Raw genomic sequence first — 12,629 nt, 5'->3', positions numbered from 1 at the left:
CCTCGATTTATTGGACCCTACGAGGTGTTGGAGCGGATAGGCCCCGTAGCATATCGGCTTGCTTTGCCGCCGAGCCTATCAAGAGTACACAATGTGTTTTATGTATCGACACTTCGAAAGTATATTTTTGATCCAACCCACATACTTGAGAGTGCCCCAGTGGATTTGCGAGAAGATTTGAGTTTTGAAGAACATCCCGTGAGTATCTTAGCCCGTGAAGTAAAACGGCTTCGAAATCGCAAAATACCTTACGTGAAGATATTTTGGAGCAATCATGATGAACGGGAAGCCACTTGGAAACTGGAGAGTGCAATGCAAGAACACTACCCCTATCTTTTCTTGACGGAATCTTAAGGTAAGTGATTGCAAGTTTCACGGACGAAACTTCTTTCTAGGAGGGATGAATGTAATACACTGAATTTTTGCAAATTGCGAAATTCGAGTGTGAGGAACGATATGTGGATCTATCATACATATTCTAAAAGGCTTTGACAAGTTTTTGATCAAGTTAGAGGATGATTGGAAAGCTAGAAGTGAGAAAGTGCATTGAAATTGCGAAATTGGCATTTTCTGCATTGGTGTACCGGTACAAGCATAATGCTGTACCGGTACAGCAAGCAGCAGAGTCAGCTGCTGTGGGACAGCAGGGTTATCTTGGTCTTTTCACCTCTTGTTCTTATCTATTTCAGTCCAGCACGACCAGGGATGCTTGCTGGAGTGTGCTAGAGCTCAGGGGAGCTGCCCTGCACCTTTCTCTCTCTCTCTCTCTAGGATCTTTCTCTCTCTACAAGGATTCGACGATTTCGCTCGTTTTCGTCGCCTCGCTCGATCTTCGCTGGTTGCGGGTGTCACAGAGCTCACGTGGATGTGTGAGAGAGTATTTTGGAGAGCTTTTTGCAGCTCTGAACCAGTGAAGTGCTGGTTGGAAGCTTGAGAAGGTAAGCAACTCGATTTTTCCGTTATCGGCGTTCTATTAGTCGATTTGGGTATTGATTTCAGGTTTTGCTTCCAACTGCTTTAAACTGAGATTTCAGCAATTAAAGATGAATGAATTAGCTGTGAATTAACCTTCTTAGACCAGGGATAAGCTACTTTGAAGCTTAATTGGAATAATTAGCCATTTATGAAGCTAAATTGGAACGAAATGCAATTGTTTGAGCGAATTGATGCAAGTTGGGGATTATTTCTTCGTAGCAGGTCTTTGAGCTTCGTTGAGCTGAATTTGTACTTTTAGAAGCTGGTTTGAAAGCTGCTCTAACCCAGGGTAAGCAGGAACTTCTGTTAGAAATTCAATTTCGCAAGAATTGAACTATATAAGCTCATATACAAGCATTTTGACGCCGTTTCGGTATTGTTCACAGCGAGAGGATATTTGACCTTTGGACCACCTTCGTTTGGCATTGGAGGGCCTTCCGGAAGCTGAACGTGAGGTAATGAACTGAGCCAAAACAGGGAATTAAGCTTCTACTTCGTATTAATTGAGAATTTTTGCCGAACTTAGAATCGAAGTGATCGCTTCGGTGCGACTTTCGTGTTTTGTTTTCAGCTAGATTGGGGCCTAGTGGAGCTGAGTTTTGGGACTTCTTACAATTGAATTGCTCTTAGTAATAGGTGGGTTTGACCTAACCAGAGCAAGTGGAGCTCCCCTATGTTCTATATGTATTATAGAATTGATACAGTTGTATGCTTTTGTGATTGATATAGAACTTGAGACGAGTCACTCTATTATAGTGTTGATATATAATTGAATTAAAATCTCTATGGAGTAGAGAACGCTCATGCATATAAGTTTTTATATACATGTTTAATTTAGTTTAGTGATTAATGGGCAAGTTATCATGTTTCTAGAAAATAGAAAACTGTGACATCCTTATGATACTTTCTTGACTCTAAAGTAGAGAATGATGACATGCTTATGATTATGTTTATAGTGCCATGATCGTGAAAAGATTCTAATGCCATATGAAAATTAGCATTACTCTTGCATGTTTATTAATCTAGTGGATACTAGCTATTATCAATACTTGTTATATTGAGATTCCGATCAAAGGATCGAGAGTTAGAACAATGCAAGTTGGAAAGTGATGATTGAGACATATTGAGCTTTAGATTTGCTTGCTTGCCATCGTGCTCATTCGCACACGCTTCTGAGGGTCGCTCCCTACAAGCCGGCACTCCGGAGTTGGCCTACGTGACAGTTGCTCGCCCGTGCGGGATTGGGTGCCGAAGTGGATTGCCGTGGGGAGTGTACACTACCACAGGGCCATTAGGTGTGGCGCAAGCCGGACTACCTTGAGTAGATCCCTGTGAATGAAAGGAAAGTACTAAAGAAAAGTGGACCGTAATGAATGATTACCAGTTACAGTGTACAGTAGTTACTTACACATTTATGATTATGTTCATGCTTATCATAGTTGCTATGCTTCTATTATTCAGTTGATACATTACTGTTGAGACTATGATTACATGTTGGTTACATGCCCATTACCGGTTAACATTGCATAATTATATGTCATGCAATTACTGCTTTCGCTTTCATTTAGTACATCATGAGCCTAGTGGTGTAATTCGCCGAGGCTGGCGGCTTACCCACTGGAAACTATTGTTAATAGTTCTCACGCCCTTTTTATTGATGTTTTTTACAGAGCCATCTACAGGAGAGGCACTACAAGAAAACTATTGTTTTGTTGAGCAAATTTTCGCCACAAAAAGTCCATGTTTCGCCACAAAAATATTTTTGTGGCCAAATTTATTCCGCCACAGCGTCGCCATAATAACCCTGCTGTTAAAAATTATTGTGAGGAAAAAACTTTCGCCACAAAACAATTTATTATTTGTGACGAAAATGTTCGTCACAGATACTGTTCCACATATTGTAAAAAACAGTAATTATTGTGAGGAAATAACTTTCGCCACAAAATAAGTTGTTATTTGTGACGAAAATGTTCGTCACAGATACTATTTTACATATTGTAAAATAACAGTTATTAACGGAGAAAATAAATCGCCATAAAATATTTTAAACTTTTGTAGCCATTTAGATCGTCACAACAGTATTTCATATCATTTATGTCCACAATAATTCTGCATTAAAATATAAGTATTATTTTTTAATAGTTAAATGACTTTTTGTGAGGAATCTTAAAAAAATCGTAACAAAATGGTGCATATTTGTGTCCAAACTTTATATTTTATCACAAAAAGTTATTAGTACTGTGGCAATGTGTTAATGTCGATCTTTTGTAGCCATTTTCTCAAATTCCTCACAAAAAGTATGTGTTATAAGATACATTGAATTAAACATTAGACTTTTTATACAAGAGCATTATATAAATAACAAGAAAATACAAAAGAACATAACTTGTATTAGCCAGATTTTAAACCATACATGTAAGATGCATTGTACATATCCAAAATATAACAGTCTATACAAAACATTTCTCTAGCAACTACAAGATCAAATATACGTCATAACAAATTCACATCAAGTAATAACTTTTAAAACATAAAGATCGATGTCATATGCATCTTTAAAATAAGCAGTTTTCTAGTCATGCCTATTTCGAAATCTCTAAACAAAAATAAATGGACCCGAAGAAACTTAATCCTGCAAAAGTCGCTTTGTCTTGCCTATTCCTGCACAATTAAAATATTCTCCAAAAGTCGATTGGTCTTGCGTATTCCTGTACAATTAAAAAAATTTACTTAGTATTGCTTTCAAATACTAAAATATGACCCATAATGACTTATAAATAAAAAGAATACACAAAGCAATTGTAAAGTATTAAGTCATATAGAGTCATATGTAAAACAAATCAACATCAACAATCTATAACACCAATCAACATCAACTGTTTGAGTGTTTGGTTATAGGCACTAAGTAAATGGCCTATTTAGGAGAAAACTCTGCAACGAATCATGAATTAGTTAACAGTTGGCCTAGCCTAGTAGTTGTTAACAAGGTTGCCGTCCTAGATGTTGGGAGTTTGATCCCAGCTTGTGCTTTAACAAAAAGGGCTCATGCCCCAGGTTTCTTGGGGATCAAAATAGTATATGTATTAATGGGTTTTTGGTGTGGGGGCCTACGGATGAAATATTTTGATTAAATAACTTAAAAAAAAATCATAAAAGTTATTGATAAAGAGAAGAAACAAGCATAAGCATCATGACAGCGATGGTCAATGAACCGACTACCGCACAAAAGAAGTTGAGCTTAGGGACGAAACTCCTATAAACTTTGCCTTATCCAATTAATACAAGAGCAAGAAAGCAAAGGCACAAATAGAAATTTATATGCTGCATTTCAAATAAAAAAAAAGAAAATAATATTAACTAATACTTTACATAATAACTAGAATTTTATTCACTTTACATAAGATCAAATAGTAGGATGCAAAATATATGAAATGATATAATAAACCACCAATAAAAGAAAAAAATAAAAGNAATATAGTAGGATGCAAAATATATGAAATGATATAATAAACCACCAATAAAAGAAAAAAATAAAAGTTAAATTCTGCATAGACAACAAACAAACAAATAGATCAATATGATTGTATCATGTATAAATGAACCTAACTGATATAGATATGAAGATACAAAACAAAAACACAATCAAAATAAGATAAATACAAGAAAATAAAGGGAAAAGGAAAGGGAAAAATTTACCAAGTTAGGTTGAACTTTAGTTTGGTTGCAAACCGAGTCAAATTTGAGTGTCGATTGTTAGTTCCTATAATCGAAAAGTAGTTAAAACTCTTATAAAATAATGTTAAAAAAAGTACAGAACAAATACAGAAAATATATAATCAAATATATATTTTACTTAGAATCCAATTTATTAGTCTCAGTTGGAACTTTTATATAATCTTATGAACACAAGAAGGAAATAGAAATTTTCAACAATAATTCAAATTTAAAAAAACTGTATATTTCAAAACTTTATGAATTTTTAAAGGATAAATAGCATTGTCCTAATTAAAAACAACTAATTGATCATCTAGCAACAATATGGTTTAAATCATATATGAGTGAGCCCTTATTTAGTCTAAAACACATAATAAACTGTTATTTGGTCTCATTCAGGAAACTTAGATATGTAATAGCATTAATGTTTAAGTGCATGTCACATGCCACATTAAGCTAATAAGTACATCCAATACAAAAGTATACTCAATTAGGATATAACTGGATAAAGCTAAGAAAAAGTCAATGCTCAATTGAGCTAGCACAACAAATATTCATAGTAATCTGCTCCTAAGTATGATGGATATGTCCAATTAATTGTCCTAAGTGAGATTTATGCTATCGGTCGCTTGCTTAATTCGCCTGCACTCCTTCCCTTCTTAGTAATTACATACCGAATTCTAAATTAAGCTAATAACTTGTACAGATCATCGCAAAATATCACTTATTTAAATTCAAATAGACATATAAATTCAAAATAGAGAAAGGATTTAGGCCCATATCGCTAAATTGATATTAATTATTATTCTTTTAACATCATTTTTCCTTCAAAACTTCAATCACATAAGAATCCTAAGTTCCTTCATAATAGAGGAAAGTGTAGAATCAAATGACAAAATTTCCATTTCTTGCATCTGATTAAGAGCATTGGAAAAACAGAAAAGTTTAGACCTTCTACTATAGTGGGAAGCACAAATAAAGTGGTTCTGATGCATAGAGAAGTTATTTTGGGATTAACAGTACAATATCTCTGCTTATCAAACTACTCAAATAGCAATTCATCTCTTAAAACTAAACCCTACATCATCAGTGCCAATCGCGCCCCAAATCTAATCATAGTACACACAAGTGTGCCCAAATCTTTGATCAGCCACGCCATTCCCGAACAGATTGAAGAGAAAACCAATCTATGATTGCAATCCAAGGAAAGGAATGATCAAACCCTAGAATTTCAGGAGGGATGAGGAACATACCGCGAGGAGCTAGGCGTTCGCGGGCTCCGCCGCTAGGGCTTCGTCGACCGCGGCGATCGACGCCCTCTGCTCCTCGAGCTGCTACTCCTCGAGCTGCTGCCTAACAGAAGTTGCATGCCAGCAAAATAGAATAAAAATAGCTTCAAAGCAGGAAAAACAAAAAAAGAAAAGAAAAGAAGATTTGCTATATATTAACATGAAGAATTTCATATCAAATTATTTCTGAATCATTCTCTATCAAATTCATTCCTTATATAAGATTTTTTTTTCCCTATTGCAGTAAGTAATTGAGAAAGGGCGCAATGAGATTGTTAAAACTATTGAAAATGTCACGCCCCGGGACAGGCGGAGGCCCTCCCGGTAGCGTGCCCAGACCCGCCATATGTCTACACATATAAGGCGTCTACAATAAAAGCGGAAGTAAAAGCAAGTAATAGAACAAATAGAAGAAGTGAAATAATGAGCAGCTAATGATATCAGAGCGAGTAAAGTTCTAACATCTACACCAAGGTAAAGAAGTAAAGCTAGACAATAAAAGAATTCATGAGTAGTACAATATCCGTCTCAAAAGTACAAAAACGGTGGTCTCTAGTACACTGGTAGAACTCTCAACCTTTCGCAAAAAGAAATAAAAATCGAGAGGTAGACCGCCTAGCAACTCGTCCTCGAAGGAAGCTAGCTCGAAGCAACTCCCTTCCCGCGATCCCTGGCCTCACCTTGAGTGGAAGGCTCTGTAAAACATTGAGAAAAAGAGGGCATGAGAACTATAATTTATAGTTCCCAGTGGGCAATTACTGACCTCAGCTCATCGCACCACTAGGCCCCAAAAGAAAAGGAGTAAGTATAATAAACAACAATAAGGATAACAGTAACAACAGTAAGAAAGCATAATTGAAGTGCTAACCTATATGTCTCAAGTAAGCATGATGCCATGGTGATGTACATCTACGCTATCATAAGATAATATGTCCAATGCATACTAATATGTCTCAACATAATAAACAAGTAAACCTCACGATGCAATATGTCAATGCATAAGGGTAAACTCTATCCAAACAACCGAGTATACTACGATGCAATAATGAAACCGGCAAGTATACTAAATGTACCAATGCTATATCATAAGCGTGTCCAAGTAATCCAACTACTAATCCTATCTAGTAGTGATTGTTCATATTCAACACCGTGTCGATTTCCATTTCCAATTAAGGACCTACCAAAGGTAGTCCAGCTTGTGCCGCCTAAGTGCCTGTGGTAGCCCGACATCCCTACTCTTGGAATGTGTCTGTCCCACTCGACCCCGTAGGCTTCTCAATACCGCACGAGCGAACAAAAGTCGCGTAGGCTAACTCCGGAGTGCCGGCTTGTAGGGAGCGACCCTCACAAGCATGTGCGAATGAGCACAAATGGCAAGCAAGCATAGTCCAAGTCTCAAATATCCAATCCTCATGTCTCTAACATGGTATCATAACTAGCATCCCGAAGATCTAGTCTAAGTCACAATGTGAAGTTTTAGCATTTGCTACGCCTAGTGCCCCTTGATGACACTTAGGCAATTTGATGTTCAACATGTTTTCCAAATCCCTCAATGGCCCTATCCACTAGGTTCACACATGTCCTGAGCTCAATGCCGCTTGATGACATTAGCTCTCTAATTCACATGATATCAAGTTCGATGCCTATATATATAGCAATTGTCATCTTTCATGTCTCAATTAAACTTATGTTTAAACGCATGAATCATAGCTCATTTACTCTATAGAAACATGAAACCAAAACTCATACAGAATGCTAAATGCAACCAACTCTCTCTCAAGCAACTCTCTACTACATAGAGGTCCAAATTTCATTACATATAGCATGGGCATTTTAAGCACTCTAAAATTCATAATAAATACATTCAATATGAAAATGCATGAGTTATTAGTACACGAAGCACTTATCACCAAATATGAGATTTTCTCATATCAAAGGCTAGGTCAAACCCACCAAAATCGAAACTTTCGTTTCGCCGAACGGAGATTTCCACAAGCTTTCTAGCACCCTAGGAACATCAAAAATGGTGTCATCCAATCGATACGAAGAGCAATAAGCTCAATCTTTAACCTAGAAGCAAAAGGGCCAAAACTCACCTCAAGAGTAGAAATCTTCTCCTAAGCTCCAAAAGAGAGCTAGAACCCTTCCAATCCAAGCCCTAGGAAGGTTCTAAACCAACCAATCAAGCCTCAAAAGCCCTAGGTTCAAAAAGCCCAAAAACAAGCCCTAAGTCTCAAAACTAGGGTTTCATCTTGAATCCATCAATAAAAATCCAATCTAAAGGGAGAGAATAAGTGGGTTACCTCTTAGAAGCTTCAATCTAAGCTCTAAACTCTTGAAATCCCAAGATCTTCCCTCAACTTTGCTCCAAACCCAAGCTCCAAGCCTCAACAATGGTGGAAATGCCTCTAACAAGCAAAAGAGAAGCTTTAATCTCTTTAAATCCCACCAAAATCCAAAGAAATCCAAAGGAGAAACAAGGAGAGCTCCCTTACCTCTATCCTTGCTGTGGCAAGCTCAGGAGAAAGCCCTAAGGGCGTGGGGGTACTAATAGAGATGCCACAATTGCGAAAAAACCGCTGCAGTTCAAACTGCTCAGATTCTGCCAAAGTGTACCGGTACACGGGAAAGTGTACCGGTACACATCCTACGAAAATGCAAATCCGAGGCTCGGGTTTGCAATTTGCCACAAGTGTACCGGTACAACCATCAAGAGTGTACCGGTACAAAGTGTGTACCGGTACAGCCATCAAGAGTGTACCGGTACACTTTGTGCAAAATGCAATCCGAGGGTAGCCTAAGTCCAACTCTTTAGTGACCTTAGCGCTACATAAAAAATACTACAATTCTCGGGATGCGAGCCATAGGTCGGAACACTGTCAACGACCCACCAGAAAGTCTGGAAAAACTCGGGACACTGTCCAAACACTCGAACCTCACAATTTGCAAAGGTCCAGTGCGTCACAGAAAATGTGTGGAATTTACAAAAAAAATCAAGCTGTTGACAAAATGTTCTTAAAGCTCCATCTCAAAGATTTTTACTAGACACTTTAATTCATATATTAGTCCATGAAAATAAACTCATTTGTGTATTAATCTCCTAAATCTCGTTCTCGAATTACTGTTCCTCTGCATTCGATTGGTTTGCAAAATCATTTTCCTGTCAAAGTTTGCCTCAATTTTAGGATCATGATTAATCAGAAGACCTTTTAGCCAAAAAAAAAAAAAATCAGTACATCAAGAGTAAAGTTGTCCATTTCCTTTTCCCTCTCCAGAATAGTTACTAGACACTATCAGGAAAAAAATAAAAAAACGAAACCTTCAATTCGAGAAATTTATAGACAAAAGAAAAGAGGAAATGTGTTTCCACAAATTGCAGAGAACATACATTTACAGATTTCGCAAGTTTAGAAACTTAGACACCTTTTTTTGAAGTTTAAATTCGGACTCATAAATACTCTGAACATTGAAATATCATTAAATAAACATTAAAAGAAATAATAAAGTGCTGTAAATACGACGATAGCTAAAAATCTCCGGACGCTTCAATATCAACCGACTAGCATGAAGAAGCAGTGCATTATGATCAGTGTATCTCGAATGAGTTAATCGTAGTAGAGATTACAAAAAATTGGGTAGAATACCATACACTACATTGACTAGAATACAGAAAAGAAAAGGCAAAACCAAAACAAGAGGCGGAAACTATATTAACTACATTGTAACCCAAAGTCTCTAAGATAGGGCTGGTAGGTTCCAACAACGAGTTTAGTGTAAGTTCTAAAGATAAAGAGTTGGTCTAAGGACCAGAAATTGGCTATCTATTCTTCAAAGATTCCTAGCCTAAAGAGACGGATATACATGTGATTCACCACCAGTGATTCACAATCATGTCCTCTACGACGAGGTCGGAAAACTTAAACCTGTCATGATCTTATTTGGAGCCCATCACACTGCCACGTATGTACCAGTTAATTGAACGGTTACTAAGCCCAACGACAAAGCCACTTTGCATACATACAAAATAGAGGAAAACACGATATAAACTACAGATATTGATGCACTGCTAACCCTGCTACAGATCAAACAGCTGCTTTTGTGGAGTGGAGGACGTTTAAACTAGCACAGAGATTGGATTAGCACGTGCTTTTATTCTTCAGCCACATATTTTGAAATAATAGCGTTCTTTAGCCTAATATTCTTTATAGAGGAACAAAGCCGGAAATATATACACTGCTTTTTAAAGAGTGTTAATCTCACTTGCTAAACCACAAGAGGGATGTGAAATTAAAATCAAACACGCATAGAGATACATTGAGAATTAACTGATTAAAATGTATTGTAATTTTTTGAGAACAAGCCTGTAGAGTAACAAATAAAATAAAACAAGCTAGGGAATCTTTATTAATTTATTTGGCTGTTTGTTTATATATTTTGGGCTATACTCTTTGCCCTATGAGGAGCAGTGGACGGGAGATCTAAGTCTGCGGTAACCTTTTCCACCCATTCATGAGGATTGGATAAATGCCGGTGCATAAACGTACCGTGCAAATTGGCTAAGGGTGACGATCTGGGAGTCGAGGGCGTGGATAGTGTCCTTCTTCTGGGGCTCGAGGGTCTGCAGGGCCTCGGCGAGCTCGGCCTCGACGCAGCTGCGGCCCACCTCGTCCGAAGGTTCCCACTAGGGCTTCGTCGACCGCGGCGATAGTCGCGACACGATGCTTCACCGGCCGGGGTGGAGGTCGCGGCGTGCGGAGGTCGCGACTAGGGAGGAGCGGCCAACGTGCGGAGGTCGCGGAGGTCGCGGCGGCATACGTGCGATGGGCGAAAGGGTTTGGGTGAAAGTGGGGGAAAGGGTTTCGTTCACTTTAGCATAGCAACATATTAGATTTTTCTAACAAAATTAAAAAAAGTTTTATAAAAAAAAAAGAACCTTTTGCGACGAAGATATACATTTCCTCGCTAAATATTTGGGACTCTTTGGCGCCAGACGAAAAAAATGGCGCGGTAATCAATAGCAGGGAAAAATATTGGCAAGAAAAATTTTTATTACTTTTTCTGGCGAAATTACAACTTTTGTCATAAAAAAAAACTTATTTTGTGGCCATACATCAGAAATCGCCACACATAAATACCGATAATATTTATATTTTCTAAAAAATATGACAAATGCTCTATTGTGACAAAACATAATCGCCACAATAAATAATCTATACATTTTATGATAATTTTTTATATTTCTACATAGATGGCTAACGTATTTACTGCGATTTTTGAGAAATCGCCGCTATTTCAATTTTAAATATTCGCAAACAAAATTTGCGGGAAAAAAATAAAAATCCCCACAAAAAGTTTACCTTTAATGAAGATATTTAGTTGGCCACAAAAAAGTCTCCACAAAATATTGAATTTTTTGTAGTGAGGCTAGGGATCGTGGCAAGGGAGTCGCGTCTAGCTAGACATTGCTAGGAGCATGCTAGTCGATCACCTTGCTACTCGGGCTACGGCCGAGGGTGATGTCCCTATGTATAGAGAGACCACCATTGTACATATTCTTTTGTATATCTCGGGTTGTATATGTACCCTGTGGACAATCACTATGGTTTTGATACTTTTTCTTTTAGTCGAGATTTTGGATTGTACACTCTTTGTTCTTTTGCTGATAGTATATCGACTTGTACTTTGCTCTGATATCAGGATAGGATTTTACTATGCTTCTTCCTATCGACTTGTTTCTTGTAGACGCCTTATATACTGCAGGTGTATGGCGGGTCTGTGCACGTACCGGATATGCTTCCACTGGTACCCGGACGTGACATTGTATTAACAAAATAAAATTTTATATTAATAAAATAAATTACATTATTCATTTTTAACATTTCATTTATCTATTTCAAGATTACATTTTCATGTTTTGAGATTTCTGAAAAAAAATTTCTAAATTGTTAGTTACTACCTCGTGTAGGGAGATAAAAAGTGCTTAATTGTTTTTTTCTTGGGAAGATCAAGGCGACTAAATTGCTACTTGTGGGGGAGAAAAGAAGAAATTTGATTTTTTTTCCCATGGAAAATAATATATACTTATGTAAAAATAAGATGGTTGTTTGTGCTATTCGTTTATATTGTTATGAGTTGTATATAAAAATTATATTTACATTTGTTAAATTTTGAATTTTATTCTATCCAATATAGGTAGATAAAAATTTGAACATAAATGTGAAATTTTTATTGTATTGTTGTTAATTTTATTTATATTCATTTGTGCATATTAATATATATTATTATTCGAACGAGTGTAGAGCTACTATGCTTTCGAAATTATATGGTCACTTTTTAACCCTTGAATCAAGAATTGTAGGATCGGGATGACAATGGTCCCTGTTAGGGTTGAGTGGTCCCTTAGGGTGATAATATTAATCTAAAGGTCAGAAATGATCAAAGGGATTAATCTAATGGTGCGTTTGGTTTGAGTTATGTTATATTACAGAGTATTTCGATATATCCAGGCATCTTGGATTTCTACATGAGATTACTACTGATGCTGCATTAGTGCGTTTGGTTTAATACAGTAATATAATACCGGATTGTAGTATTTATAATGTTACTATGTTTGGTTCTGTCGGTAAAATTTAGTAATCTAGACAATAAGAT

General features: G+C 36.9%; 2 long non-coding RNA genes across 2 annotated transcripts; one reads left to right on the top strand and one right to left on the bottom strand.

Annotated features, from left to right (window-relative positions):
- Positions 1 to 1,192: 1,192 nt before the first annotated feature.
- On the top strand, positions 1,193 to 1,577 carry LOC109704731. Its single transcript, XR_002214469.1, has 3 exons — positions 1,193 to 1,264; positions 1,362 to 1,430; positions 1,547 to 1,577. It is a non-coding gene; the product is annotated as an uncharacterized LOC109704731 (long non-coding RNA).
- A 1,867-nt stretch (positions 1,578 to 3,444) lies between these two features.
- Positions 3,445 to 10,663, bottom strand: LOC109704732. The gene is made up of 3 exons (XR_002214470.1): positions 10,523 to 10,663; positions 4,672 to 4,735; positions 3,445 to 3,683 (listed from the first exon to the last, which is right to left on the bottom strand). It is a non-coding gene; the product is annotated as an uncharacterized LOC109704732 (long non-coding RNA).
- Between the last annotated feature and the right edge of the window lie 1,966 nt (positions 10,664 to 12,629).

The sequence above is a fragment of the Ananas comosus genome, unplaced genomic scaffold, assembly GCF_001540865.1.
Source record: "Ananas comosus cultivar F153 unplaced genomic scaffold, ASM154086v1, whole genome shotgun sequence".
Lineage (NCBI taxonomy): Eukaryota > Viridiplantae > Streptophyta > Magnoliopsida > Poales > Bromeliaceae > Ananas > Ananas comosus.
The sequence above is the reverse complement of the archived record's forward strand: the minus strand, read 5'-3'. Positions and strand labels throughout refer to the sequence as shown.